The sequence below is a fragment of the Rhinolophus sinicus genome, linkage group LG04 (assembly GCF_036562045.2).
Source record: "Rhinolophus sinicus isolate RSC01 linkage group LG04, ASM3656204v1, whole genome shotgun sequence".
Lineage (NCBI taxonomy): Eukaryota > Metazoa > Chordata > Mammalia > Chiroptera > Rhinolophidae > Rhinolophus > Rhinolophus sinicus.
The window spans coordinates 58,191,512-58,202,971 of record NC_133754.1 but is presented as its reverse complement, the minus strand read 5'-3'; the positions used below and the strand labels follow the sequence as shown (position 1 = coordinate 58,202,971).

Genomic DNA, 11,460 nt, shown 5'->3' with positions numbered 1-11,460 from the left:
GACTTTAGTGGAGAGATTGGTTCCAAGTTGAGGTGGGCGTTGGAAAGTTGCAGCTGTGAGGGAACGCAGGGGTTGTGTATACCAACCGCTTGAATGCTTTGGCTTCACTAGTAACACAAATGAGACTCAGGGAGAATGAGGGTGGCAGTGATGGTGATGGCAGCTAACATTTCTTGAGCATGCCAGCCGTGAGCTAAGTTCTTTACATACAGAACTGTACCTCACTGCATATTCACGACAGCCCCAAGATGACAAGGTAATTTAGTGACTCAAGCCTCTTCTCGCTAATCAGGACTGATCGACCCTCTCCAGAACCTAGGCTACTCTACCTTAGGGCGGTAGCCAGTATTCGGGCCCTGGCGCAGCTCAGAAACGTGACAATCTCTCTTTAGGAAGCGCTCCCTTTATCAGAGCAGGAGTCGTGGGGGCACATGCCACGCGAGGAGCAGGCGACCAGGGCCTAGAGCGCACAGCCACAGTCAGCACCAGGCCCGCCTGGGGCAGCCGCCCCTCGCCCTCCGGGGAAGACCCGGCGGTCCCCGGGCGCTCCCACCCGAGGTGGCCGACGCAGCGCCACCTCCCCGCGTCGCCCCGCCCCTCGGGGTCCCCGCCTAGCCCGGCGCGCGCCCGGCGCGAGGGTGCGGGGCGTGAGATTAGACGGCGGGTGGGGTGGGGATGGGAGCGAGGGGTCACGTCAAAGCAGCGTAGACAAAGGGCGGGCGCGCGCACGTCCTTACGTACGCCTGGGTAGGCGGAGGCGGGCCAGGGCAGGAGGAGACGGCACCGGAGGGATTTGGCTCCCCGGAGCCTCGCGGTCGGTGAGTATGACCGAGCCGCCCCCTTCCTGAAGGTCACTGGCCTCAAGGGAGCCGGGAGTGGAGCGTGGGGTTCGGGGCCAGGCTCCCCGCGAAGGGCCTGCGGTCCGGGGACGCCCTCCCTACGCCGCGCCGGCGTCAGGAGACACCATTGCCGCTTCCTGGGGTTGCCCGGCCCGTCGGAACGTTCCGCCCCCTCGGCCGCAGTGGAACAGTCCTTACCCCACCCGCCGCCGCAGTGCCCGCACCTGGTCCCCCAACGCGGCGCTGCGCCCTTTTGCCCCGTCCTCCCGGTTCTGGCCGGTTCCTCTTGAGATGGACCCCTCGGGGTCTACCCGAATCCCAGGGGCGCCCTCCTTGCTCTAGCGCGGAGGAATGCAGTGCGTGAGGGTTGAAGGCGTCTTAGACATCACGAGGAAGCGCCTTCACCTATCATTTCTTTTCCTATGTCTTTTCGCTTCCCTGGGATGTATACTCTCTTGTTCTCCAAAGGGCCCCATTTTTTCTTTCTTTGGGATTTCTTTACTCCTGAAATCCCTTGCCTTTCCGTTTTGATTTCACACCCTGCGAGGCATCCTCCTACCAGAGGGTCTTGTTTATTTCCTCACTCTGCACTTCACATAGGGCTTTAACTGTTGGCTGTTGCAAAGTTAGGGGAAATATGCTATAGGAAACATACAGCATAGCTCTGGGAGTAAGTTCCATAGGGCTCTAGATGTCAGTGCCTTTCATCACTTCTCATGCTCCCTCCACACCCCGCCCCCCATGGAGTTTCTCGGTGATAACCTTGAGATCAGTTGAAGAATTTGCTTTCTGGTTCATTTTCCTTAATTATGCTGAACTTTGAGTAGCTCTGCTTAGTTTCATGTCTTGTAGATGCTATCTCAACCCAAGGGAAATGGTGTGAAAAAGCAGTTATTCTTATGCCAGGACTGTGTAGGAAAGATTCCTGTAATACCCAGTTCGGTATTTTCTCAGTTTAACAGTGATGTCGTCCCCCGTCCCCCCCATTTTATGTTATGGAGAATTTCAGACAGACAAAAGTAGATAGACTAGTGAACCTATCATCCAGCCCCAACATCTCGCTGCATGGCTAAGCCTGTCCCATCCACATCCCTATCCATTGCCCCTTCCCTATATCTGGGATAAATCCTGGATGTCAAAAGTAGCTTGAGATTTAAAATAAAAATCTTACTATTGAATAAAGTCATAATGTACTTTTTTTTAGGACACAGTCTACTATTCTAAGTCCGTCAACTAAGAAACGTATAATAGCATTGGAAAAGAACCAGAAAAGGGTATCTCAAATGATCAAGCTGATGGAGGGCAGGTTAAAACAAAAATCTTTCAGATCTAGAAGACAACTTCTTGTCTAAGTTTTCATTTTTGATGAGCCCTCAAGGTCCACAGAGGTTCAGTGATTTACCCAGATGTACAGGAAATAAGAGAGCAAACTAAGGCTGGGGAGACATCTCCCAACTCTGCAGCCAGTCTTCCTACTGGTCCGTACTGCTTGCCTTTGGGTCATCTTCAGGAAAGAGAAATGTGTGGAAGGGCTATGACAGAAAACTTTTTTTTTTTTTTTTAAAGCTATTGGGGAAGTGGACCAGAACTATTGGGGAACAGTGTGTACTTCCAACACTTTTCCAAGTCAAGTTGTTGTCCTTTCGATCTTAGTTGTGGTGGGCACAGTTCAGCTCCAGGTCCAGTTGCCAGTTGTTAGTTGCAGGAGCCCACCATCCCTTGTGGGAGTCGAGGAGTGGAACCAGCAACCTTGTGGTTGAGAGCCCACTGGCCCATGTGGAAATTGAACCCTCAGCCTTCGGCGTTAGGAGCATGGAGCTCTAACCGCCCGAGCCACTGGGCCGGCCCAGAAAACTCTTAAGTGTTGGGATGGGTAAAGATGAAATTTTCCACCAAAGACGAAATTTTCCACCAAATTCTGGAATAATACAATTAGGGGATATGCCTTAAATTTTTTTTGTTAAACTACACTTGGGACAGATTTCGAATAGCTTTTAGAAAACATGGGGAAATTGTGACTCTAGAAGTAGAATAGGGATTAAGAACAAGCTTTTAAAAGATTTAGATAACATTGGCAGCTATTTAGTGGTTACTAAGGGAAACTGGAATGGTTAGGAGTACACCCCTGAGGTTTTGCTCGTGATAGCAGGGAGAACAATTGCACTCTCTCATAAAACATTCTTGCCATTAACAGATAAGAATCATGGGCTGGATGAAGAGTGGGTTAGGCTTTTTTTTTAATTAAAGAAAACCATGGTATAGATTTCCTAGCACACTTTATGCTGTTAAATTGTTATCTCAAGAAAGACCAGTAATTCTGTACTTGCCAGTAAATTCAGTACTTGTACTTGTGCCTCAGTTTTCTTACCCTTAAAATGGGGATATTCTACCTCTGAGGAATGCTGTGACCAAGGGAATCTTTGTATACAGAGTTCTTTGAGTTTGCTTATAAGTTCAGTTTATGATGTGACATAATTGTTTATAAATTTACTCTCAGGAAGGACTTTTGTGAGTTTGGACCTAAATACAGTAGTTGTCATGCACATCCAGTGTATGGACGTACCATTGAAATAACAGCATCTGGATGTCTTTGTAAATCATCACCCCTGAAGACGTAGTGGGGGGCATTGTGTGTTTTATGTGGTTCTTTTTGTGTTCGTTGTGTCAGAAAGAGTGCTGCAGTTAGTCTATCAGGGTTCTAGCCTAACTTGCTAACTGGTTTCTGCTAAAGAATAAACTACTTCTGTCATCTGTGTGCACATCACAAAAAGTTAACTTTTAAGAATCTCTTACTTTCTGGAGATAGAAGCGAGAGATTATTGGTCCTGGTTAAGCTTGAACTGTACTGCAGAATTATTGCTTCAAGTAAAAGAACCTTATTATGGTGTGTCCTTTACTTCTTACTGTGTCATTATGCTCCGGGGGCGGATGTGACCAAATACCACCAATTCCGTGTATCGCTAAGCCACCTGATGCTTACTGTAGCATGACGAAAGCTTTTAAAGAGCACAGAGTTTTAGAGTTAGGAAGGTTGTAAGTTCTTGGAGTTTTCCTAACTCCTTTAAGGTGCTCTTTCTCCTTTAAAACACATACATACATGTGCACATGCCATTCAATCACAGGGTCTTATCTCCTTTCTTTGGGCTCTTTATTTTGTCTTGCATAATAGTTGTTAGTGTGTTTGGATTGCACCTCCTATTAAACTATAAGCTCATGATCTCCAGTACTAGAATGTTTGGTAAAAAGTAGGAGCATGGTACATTTTTGTTGATTTTTTTTAATTAAAAACCAAAAAAACGGGTAAGGAGCTTAAATCCAGGGAAGTTGAATTGATTAATAGACGTACAATAGCAGAATTGTGGCTCTGACGTAAGCCGACTCCTGAGTTCCAGGTGTAAGATCCTTCCATTGTGCCATTTTCTGCACACCTCGGAGGAGTAGGGAGGGAAAAGATTATATATATGTATTTCTTTTTCCTTACCAGTTGGAGATATATTATTTCTAGGGTCTGCTTTAAAAGTTACTGATAGGTACTATCCAGTAGAAATATAAGCCACATGTATAATTTTAAATTTTATAGTAGCCACTTTAAAAAGGTAAAAACAGTTGAAAATAATTTTAAGAATATATTTTATTTAACCCAAATTATCCAGAATATCACTTCAAAATGTAATCAATATATACATTATTAATGAGGTCTTTATATTCATTTTTTTCATCCTAAGTCATTGAAATCCAGTACATACTTTACAGCACATTTCATTTTGGACTAGCCACGTTTCAGGTACTCAGGAGGCACATGTGGTTAGTGGCTGCTGTGCTGCACAGCACAGAATCACTGTCAGCTGAACATAAAGATGAAGGAATGTCTTATGTTATTTGGTAACATTGAGTTCTGAAGTTAGAGTTTGTGGTCATTGTTTTGTTTTTCTTTCATGTTCTAGTGATTTTTCTTTGCACAGTTAGGATTGTTTCAAGTTTGTGGTGAGTTGAACAAAGAAATCCATTTCATAAATTTTGTACCTTTGTAATGAAATGCTTTCTCATCCTTTTTCTATCTGTGGGATCAGTCTCATTTAACTATTTTAACCATTTTTAAATGTATAGTTTGGTGGTAACGCTTTCTCATTTTAAATAAGACTGCTTAGTCATTGGGTAGAGGGGGGGAAATGCTTGCTTGACTTTAAAAAAATGGCTAGTAATGAAACTCATTAATAAAATAACCTAATTAAAAAATTGGCAAAAGATTTGAACACTTCACCAAAGAAGATATACAAATGGCAAATGAGCACATGAAAAAGGTGCTTCATATCATTGATCATTAGGGAAATGCAGGTTAAAACTATGAGATACCACCTCACATCCAGTATGTCCAAAATTAAAATACTGATCATATCAAGTGTTGGTGAAGATGTAGAGCGAATGGAACTTTAATACACGGCTAGTGAGAATGCAAAATGGTACAACCAGTTTAGAAAGCAATTTGGCAGTTTTCTAAAAAGCTAACCATACAACCTACCTTAGGCTCAGTCATTCCACTCCTAGGTATTTACCCACGAGAAATGAAAGCATGTGTCCATACAGGGCTTGTAGACAGCTTTATTTGTAACAGTCCCAAACTGGAAAAACCCAGATGTTCATCAGTAGGTGAATGGATAGACATTATGCTGTATCCATACAGTAGAATACAGCTCAGCGATAAAAAGGAATGAACTAGTGGCACATGCGGCAACTTGAATGATTCTCAGAATAATTATAATGAGTCAAATAAATGAAACAAAAGGTTTTTAAAGAAAAAAAAGGCCCGGAAGTTGCTTCCAATTACATATACAATATGCAAATATAAAAACACCAATTTTGAAATTGAGCTCTCAGAGCAGTGTCCAGGTTTGGTAATGAAACAAACATCTTGGGTCTGACAGCTCCAGCAAATCAAATTGTCCTTTCTTAAACTAATGGCCCCAAAATATCAAAGTATCCTATATCCCTTTTTTCTTTTCCAACTTTGACTTATGTTGCTTTGGGGCGAACTTGACACCGTGTTACTTGTTACCCAGTTCCAACTCAAATTAGGCCTTTCTAGGCAATGAGAAAATAGGTAAGATCAGAATGACCTTAGTTAAAACCATGACCCTGAAACTGATCATATTCCTTCTTCTTTCTAGTGAGTTGAGTCATCCTTTAGCCTGTTGTATCCTGCCTGGTTTTGTCTTGGACCATTTATTTTATTCAGGATTTATATCGGCTGTTGGCATATTCTTGGTTTTTCAGCACTTCAGTTTCACTTCAGCCTATTAGCTCTTGAGTACTGCCCTGTATCCTTGGAAACATTTGTCCATTTTGCCTTCTAAGCAGCAGCATCGTATTCAAACAAATTTCTTATACTCCACTACTCTAACACACTTGATGCTAAATTCACCCCAGTGCATATTTCTATTGTGTTTGTGTACGTGTTTGTTCAGAATTAGGGTATTCAATATATCTATGCCCTGACAGAGTACACTAGGAGAAGTGGATGGCTTTCCTCTGGAGTATAACCCCCCCAAAAGCAAATGAAAGGTCAGCCTAGGGAGCAGAAAGACCATTAGACTAGGGGACAGGTCTGAGTTCTAGTTCTGCCTCTTTTACTGGCCAATTTTGTAACTTGTCCCAGTTAATTTAACCCTTCCAAGGCTCAGTTATTTGAGCCATAAAAAAGTTAAACTAGCATTCTCAATGATTGATCAATAAAGTTGTAGTATATTATTTTATTACTGCCTCCAGCTTTGTAGTGACGATTAATTAGTAGTAGCTTCTGTTTATTGAGGACTTCGTGTCAAGCACTGTACTGATCACTTGATACGCGTTATGTTCAGTCTTCATAATGATACCACAGGATGCATAGTCCCATTCTACGGATAAGAAAACGGAAGCGTGGAAAGTTGATTTACTTTCCTAAGGTCACACAGCTAGAAGGTAATGGAGGCTGGTTTTGAATGGCTTGTCTGATTGCTTTACTGCTTCTCTGACATTCTAAGTAAGGACACATAGCCAGACATCTTGGAGTAGACAAATTTTAAAAGACATCTGTCTAACCACCATGATGTATCTGCCACCCTACATCTCCCTCAACAGTCTATTCTTTCTTGAACAACTCAATCTTAGATTCTTTTTTAAAACAGCTTTATTGAGATACAATTCACATACTATGTAAGTCACCCATTGAAAGTGTACAGTTCAATGGTTTTTATTATATTCACAGGTATATATAACCATTACCACAGTCAATTTTAGAATATTTTCATCAACTCAAAAAGAAAACTCATACTCTTTAGTTATCACTTCCTTCCCTATCTCCCCCATTTTCCCCAGCCCTGAGTAACCACTGTTTGTTTCATTGGAATTAATCCCTCGTTGTTTGCAAAAGGTGAAAAGAATTCACAGACTCAACCTGAAATGAGAGCAAGGAAGTAAGTTTATTCAAGATGCCAGCGTAGAAGTTGCTGGGACAGATGACTGCCCCTAACTTTAGGTTAGCTTTTGCTTATATAGGAAAGGGTAGGTCGATTTCCTTATGGCAGGAGATGTGACGTATAGACTGAAGTCATTTGATTGACATATCTTGTTTCCCCGAAAATAAGACCTAGGCAGACCATCAGCTAAGGCGTCTTTTGGAGCAAAAATTAATATAAGACTGATCTTATTTTACTATAATGTAAGACCAGGTCTTATATAATATAATACAGTGTAATATAATAGCTGCTTTTTTTTTATGTTATGTTATAATACTTGTAGTAAAATAAGACTGAGTCTTATATTAATTTTTGCTCCAAAAGACGCATTAGAGCTGATGGTCTGGCTAGGTCTTATTTTCGGGGAAACATGGTACGTTGGTTATGTAACTAGTTTCTTTCTGCGCATGCTCTTACCCAGAATGCACACAGAAAAACCCATGGGGGGGCAAGCCTTCATGTTCATTCCATTCCAATTGCATTATAATCAGGCTACAGTTCAACTAAAAGACAGTTTTTGGCGGTTTGCACATGTGCAAAGAGCCAGTTAATGGCAGTTAGATCTTATCTCCCCTTTGTATAGGGGTTTAGACATCTTAGAATGATTTGTAGGGGATGAGCGGGGGTGGTTCCTGGGGCGGGGATGCAGGCCTGGGCAGTTCCCCTTTAGGGTCACTTTTATTAACCTCTTTTTTGCCTCATCAACCACCAGGCTACTTTCTGTCCCTAAAGGTTAAAATTTATGTTATGGAATCACATAATACGTGGTCTTTAACATTTACTTGAGTCAAACAGAAGCTGCACCTGGAAGCAAGATGTCAACACTGAGAAAAATTCTTCAGAGAACAACAGTTTGCAGTTTATTTTTTGCATTTGATATTAAGGAGGGAATGTAAGGAAGATTACTGGAAGATGGGAGAAAGCAAGGCAGGGATGGATTACAGGATTCATTATGTGCTCTCGTGAAGGTGGTCACACTTTAGAAGGAGGGGTCTGAAAGGCGGCATTTCAAAGGCAAGTTAGTTAACCCAGATGCACAGAAACAACAGATGGCTTGTTTGAGGCAGAGATAAGCCTTTTACTAAAGAAGTTACATGCCGGGGACGTGACTACCTACTATGACCCGCCCGGTTAGGACTATGATCAGATCACCCTGTGAAGTTACTTTGCATAGAACCCCTTTTTCATCCATACATTGTATGGATAGAGCACATTTTGTTTATTGATTCAGTTGATGGACATTTGGATTATTTCCACCTTTTAGCTATTCTGAATAATGCTGCTATAAACATTTGTACAGGTTTTGTGTGGACAGTTTTTCTTTCTCTAGGAGGGGAACTGCTGGGTTATATGGTAACTGCTTAACCATTTGAGGAACTACCAGACTGTTTTCCAAGGTGGTTACACTATCTTACATTCCCACCAGCATTGTGAGGGTTACATTTTTAATGTTAAGCTAAAATTTGCACCCCTGTAGCTGATAACCATAATACCAATTCTCTGGTCTTGGGGTATCCAGAGCAAATCTGCTTTTTATTTTCTTTTTTTTAAAAAAGAACTTTTATTTATTTTAAGTCTGTTTTTCCAGGACCCATCAGCTCCAAGTCAAGTAGTTGTTTCAATCTAGTGGAGGGCGCAGCTCACAGTGACCTATGCAGGGATCGAACCGGCAACCTTGTTGTTAAGAGCACCGCGCTCTAACCAACTGAGCCAACCAGCCGCCCCAAATCCGCTTTTTCTAGATGGCAGCCAACCTGATCTTCTGCGTGCTCTCTAATGCTAAGTAAGTGGCTTCTACCAGTGTTCATGGTCCTGTGATGTATTAATAGTTTAGATCTTCTCACCAACTCTCTTACAAATGTACTTCATTTTGTCTATATTCTCTCCCGTCTTCTTTAGAGAAGTAGATACATTTTATTTACTTACTTATGGGTAATTTATAATCAAAGATATATAGTGGGTTGCCTTTTCAGTTTCCAGTTGTTCTTTGCTGAGTTAACTGACTGGTAAAAACCCTCAACCCAGAAGTTTACAGGCCACACATTAGAATCACCCAAATCTCTTAGAAACAAATCCAGGTCCCACCCACAGATTCTGATAGCTTTCACCTGGGCCGAAGCCTAGGCGAGCCTAACGTGCATCCTGGGTGGAGAACCAGTGCACCCAGCAGTGGCCATGGGAATGGTTCTGGTGGGTCTCCTGAGGACCCTCAGGGCTCACATCCCAGCCATCTGGGTGTGGATATCAGTTTTATTGACTCAGAGTCACTGTGCCAGTCTTACTCTGGGCTGGAGCACTCACACAGGGTGCCATCTTTAAGCATCAAACATTTTCCTGATTTCCACAGAGGCCTTGTTTCCCCACAGTGTGCCCTGCTGAAACTGGCAGGGGCTGTTTTGCTCCCTGTCAGGCCGGCCACCTGCAGTTTCTGAATGGGATCAGCATGCTCCAGCCATTTTAGCGTTTTATAAGCACCTTTAGCAGGTAGCAGTTGAGAACAGACTTCTCATGAGTGCAGTGTCATGACTTCTTGGGAAATACCTTCAAATGCTCCTTCTCCTCCCAATAACAGGAGCTTAGAATAGTAACAATATAATATATTTTGATCACTTACCTTGCTCTAGGCACTGTAAAAGTGCTTTTCGTTTGTTACCTGGTAATCTTTGGAACATTTAGTAGGTGTTGAACATAAAGAGATTAAGTAATTTACCTGGTGTGTTTCTTTTCATTTTTGAACGATGCGACTATTACCTATTCAAAATGATAAATATAATTTTAAAGATACCAAAAAGATAAACAGTGACCTCTACCTTCCATTTCCTCAGCACTTTGTCACTTGTGGCTGGATAAGTCTTTGCTGTGGAAGCTGGCCTGTGCATTATTGGATGTCTAGCACATCCCTGCCCTCTATGTACTACATGCCAGTAGCAGCCCCATCCCAAATTGTGACAACCAAAAATATCTGCAGATATTACCAGTTGTTCCAGGAGGGAGTAAAAAAAAAAAAAAAAATTACCCCTGATTAAGAAACATTGTTCTAATTTATCTAGGGTTCTGTGCATTTAAACTTCTGATGGTGAATGCTAAATTCTCCATAGAGGTTGTACCATTTTATACTCCAACCAGCAGTAATTGAGGGTATTTTCTCATTTTCACCAATAAGTTGGTTTATAAAAATTATTTTTTTGCCCTCTTACTATAGTTTTGATTCATATTTCTGTCCTTTACAGCTAACCTTTCTTATTGAGCACTTAGTGCTTGCTAGGCACGTAGTATTTTTTGGCTTTGGGTTTTGTGACATACTTTGAAATGCCTTCTGAGATCTCTGTCTAGCCCTCTTAAAGTTTGGTACCTAAAGCTGAAGACAGTACTCTGAGTTTCTTCTGATCGTAATGAAATGATAACACGTACCATTTATTGAGATTGCACATAAGACACACGTTGTGCTTGGTGTGCTTTAAACATGCATTATTCCTTTGTAACCCAAGCATTTATTTGTAATAAAATGCCACATCTTCTTCCTTTTGAGTTGGTGTGTAGTATCTCTGAACATATTCTGTTAGTCATGTTCCCCTGAAGTAGGAAGCATCACAGAGGGCTGTCTGCAAAGTAGTATTTGATTCTGCAGTTAGGAATCATAATAGTCCCCGTGTTGTGATTGGGTCAGAATTGGTTTAGGTGCCCCAATTTGAAGTTTGTAAGTTCCCTCTGTTACTTCTTCTTCCAGGACTCTCTTCTTTTCCTTGTTAATCATCAAAGTGTGAAGTTACAATTGTGTATGCTTATTTGCTTAATGCTTGTCTCTAGGCATATTTGTTCACTAAATATCTAATACCTAACATAATGTGTGGCATACAGTATGTGCCCAGTGAATATTTGTTGATGAATGAACTAGTCATCATCAACTGAGAACTGAGGTGCACTGGAAATTGGGTTATTTGAGAAATCCTGAAAGCCCAGATTTGCCTTTCAGAGGGTTGAAGAGTTTAGTTGCTTAGCAGTGGCTCTTTCACATCCCTAGGATGAAACCGTCTTCCCTCCTAAAAGGGTCAGACTAATTGGTTCTTATATTTTTCTCTGGACCATTTGGGCTATTGTGGGAACTTTGGTCTAAATCACTGTTAGTGAGT

General features: G+C 42.0%; 1 protein-coding gene across 2 annotated transcripts in view; it reads left to right on the top strand.

Moving 5' to 3' along the window:
- The first annotated feature begins 637 nt into the window (after nucleotides 1-637).
- The window catches only part of GPAT4 (glycerol-3-phosphate acyltransferase 4), a 33,979-nt gene continuing 23,156 nt past the window's right edge, over nucleotides 638-11,460 (top strand). Inside the window, exons 1-2 of one of the 2 annotated variants that reach the window (XM_074329605.1) lie at nucleotides 682-818; nucleotides 8,919-9,113. The gene's annotated coding sequence lies outside the window, so the exon portion shown is untranslated. Of the gene's footprint in view, nucleotides 819-8,918; nucleotides 9,114-11,460 lie in introns of both variants that reach the window. The other variant, XM_019742100.2, reaches the window with a different exon arrangement.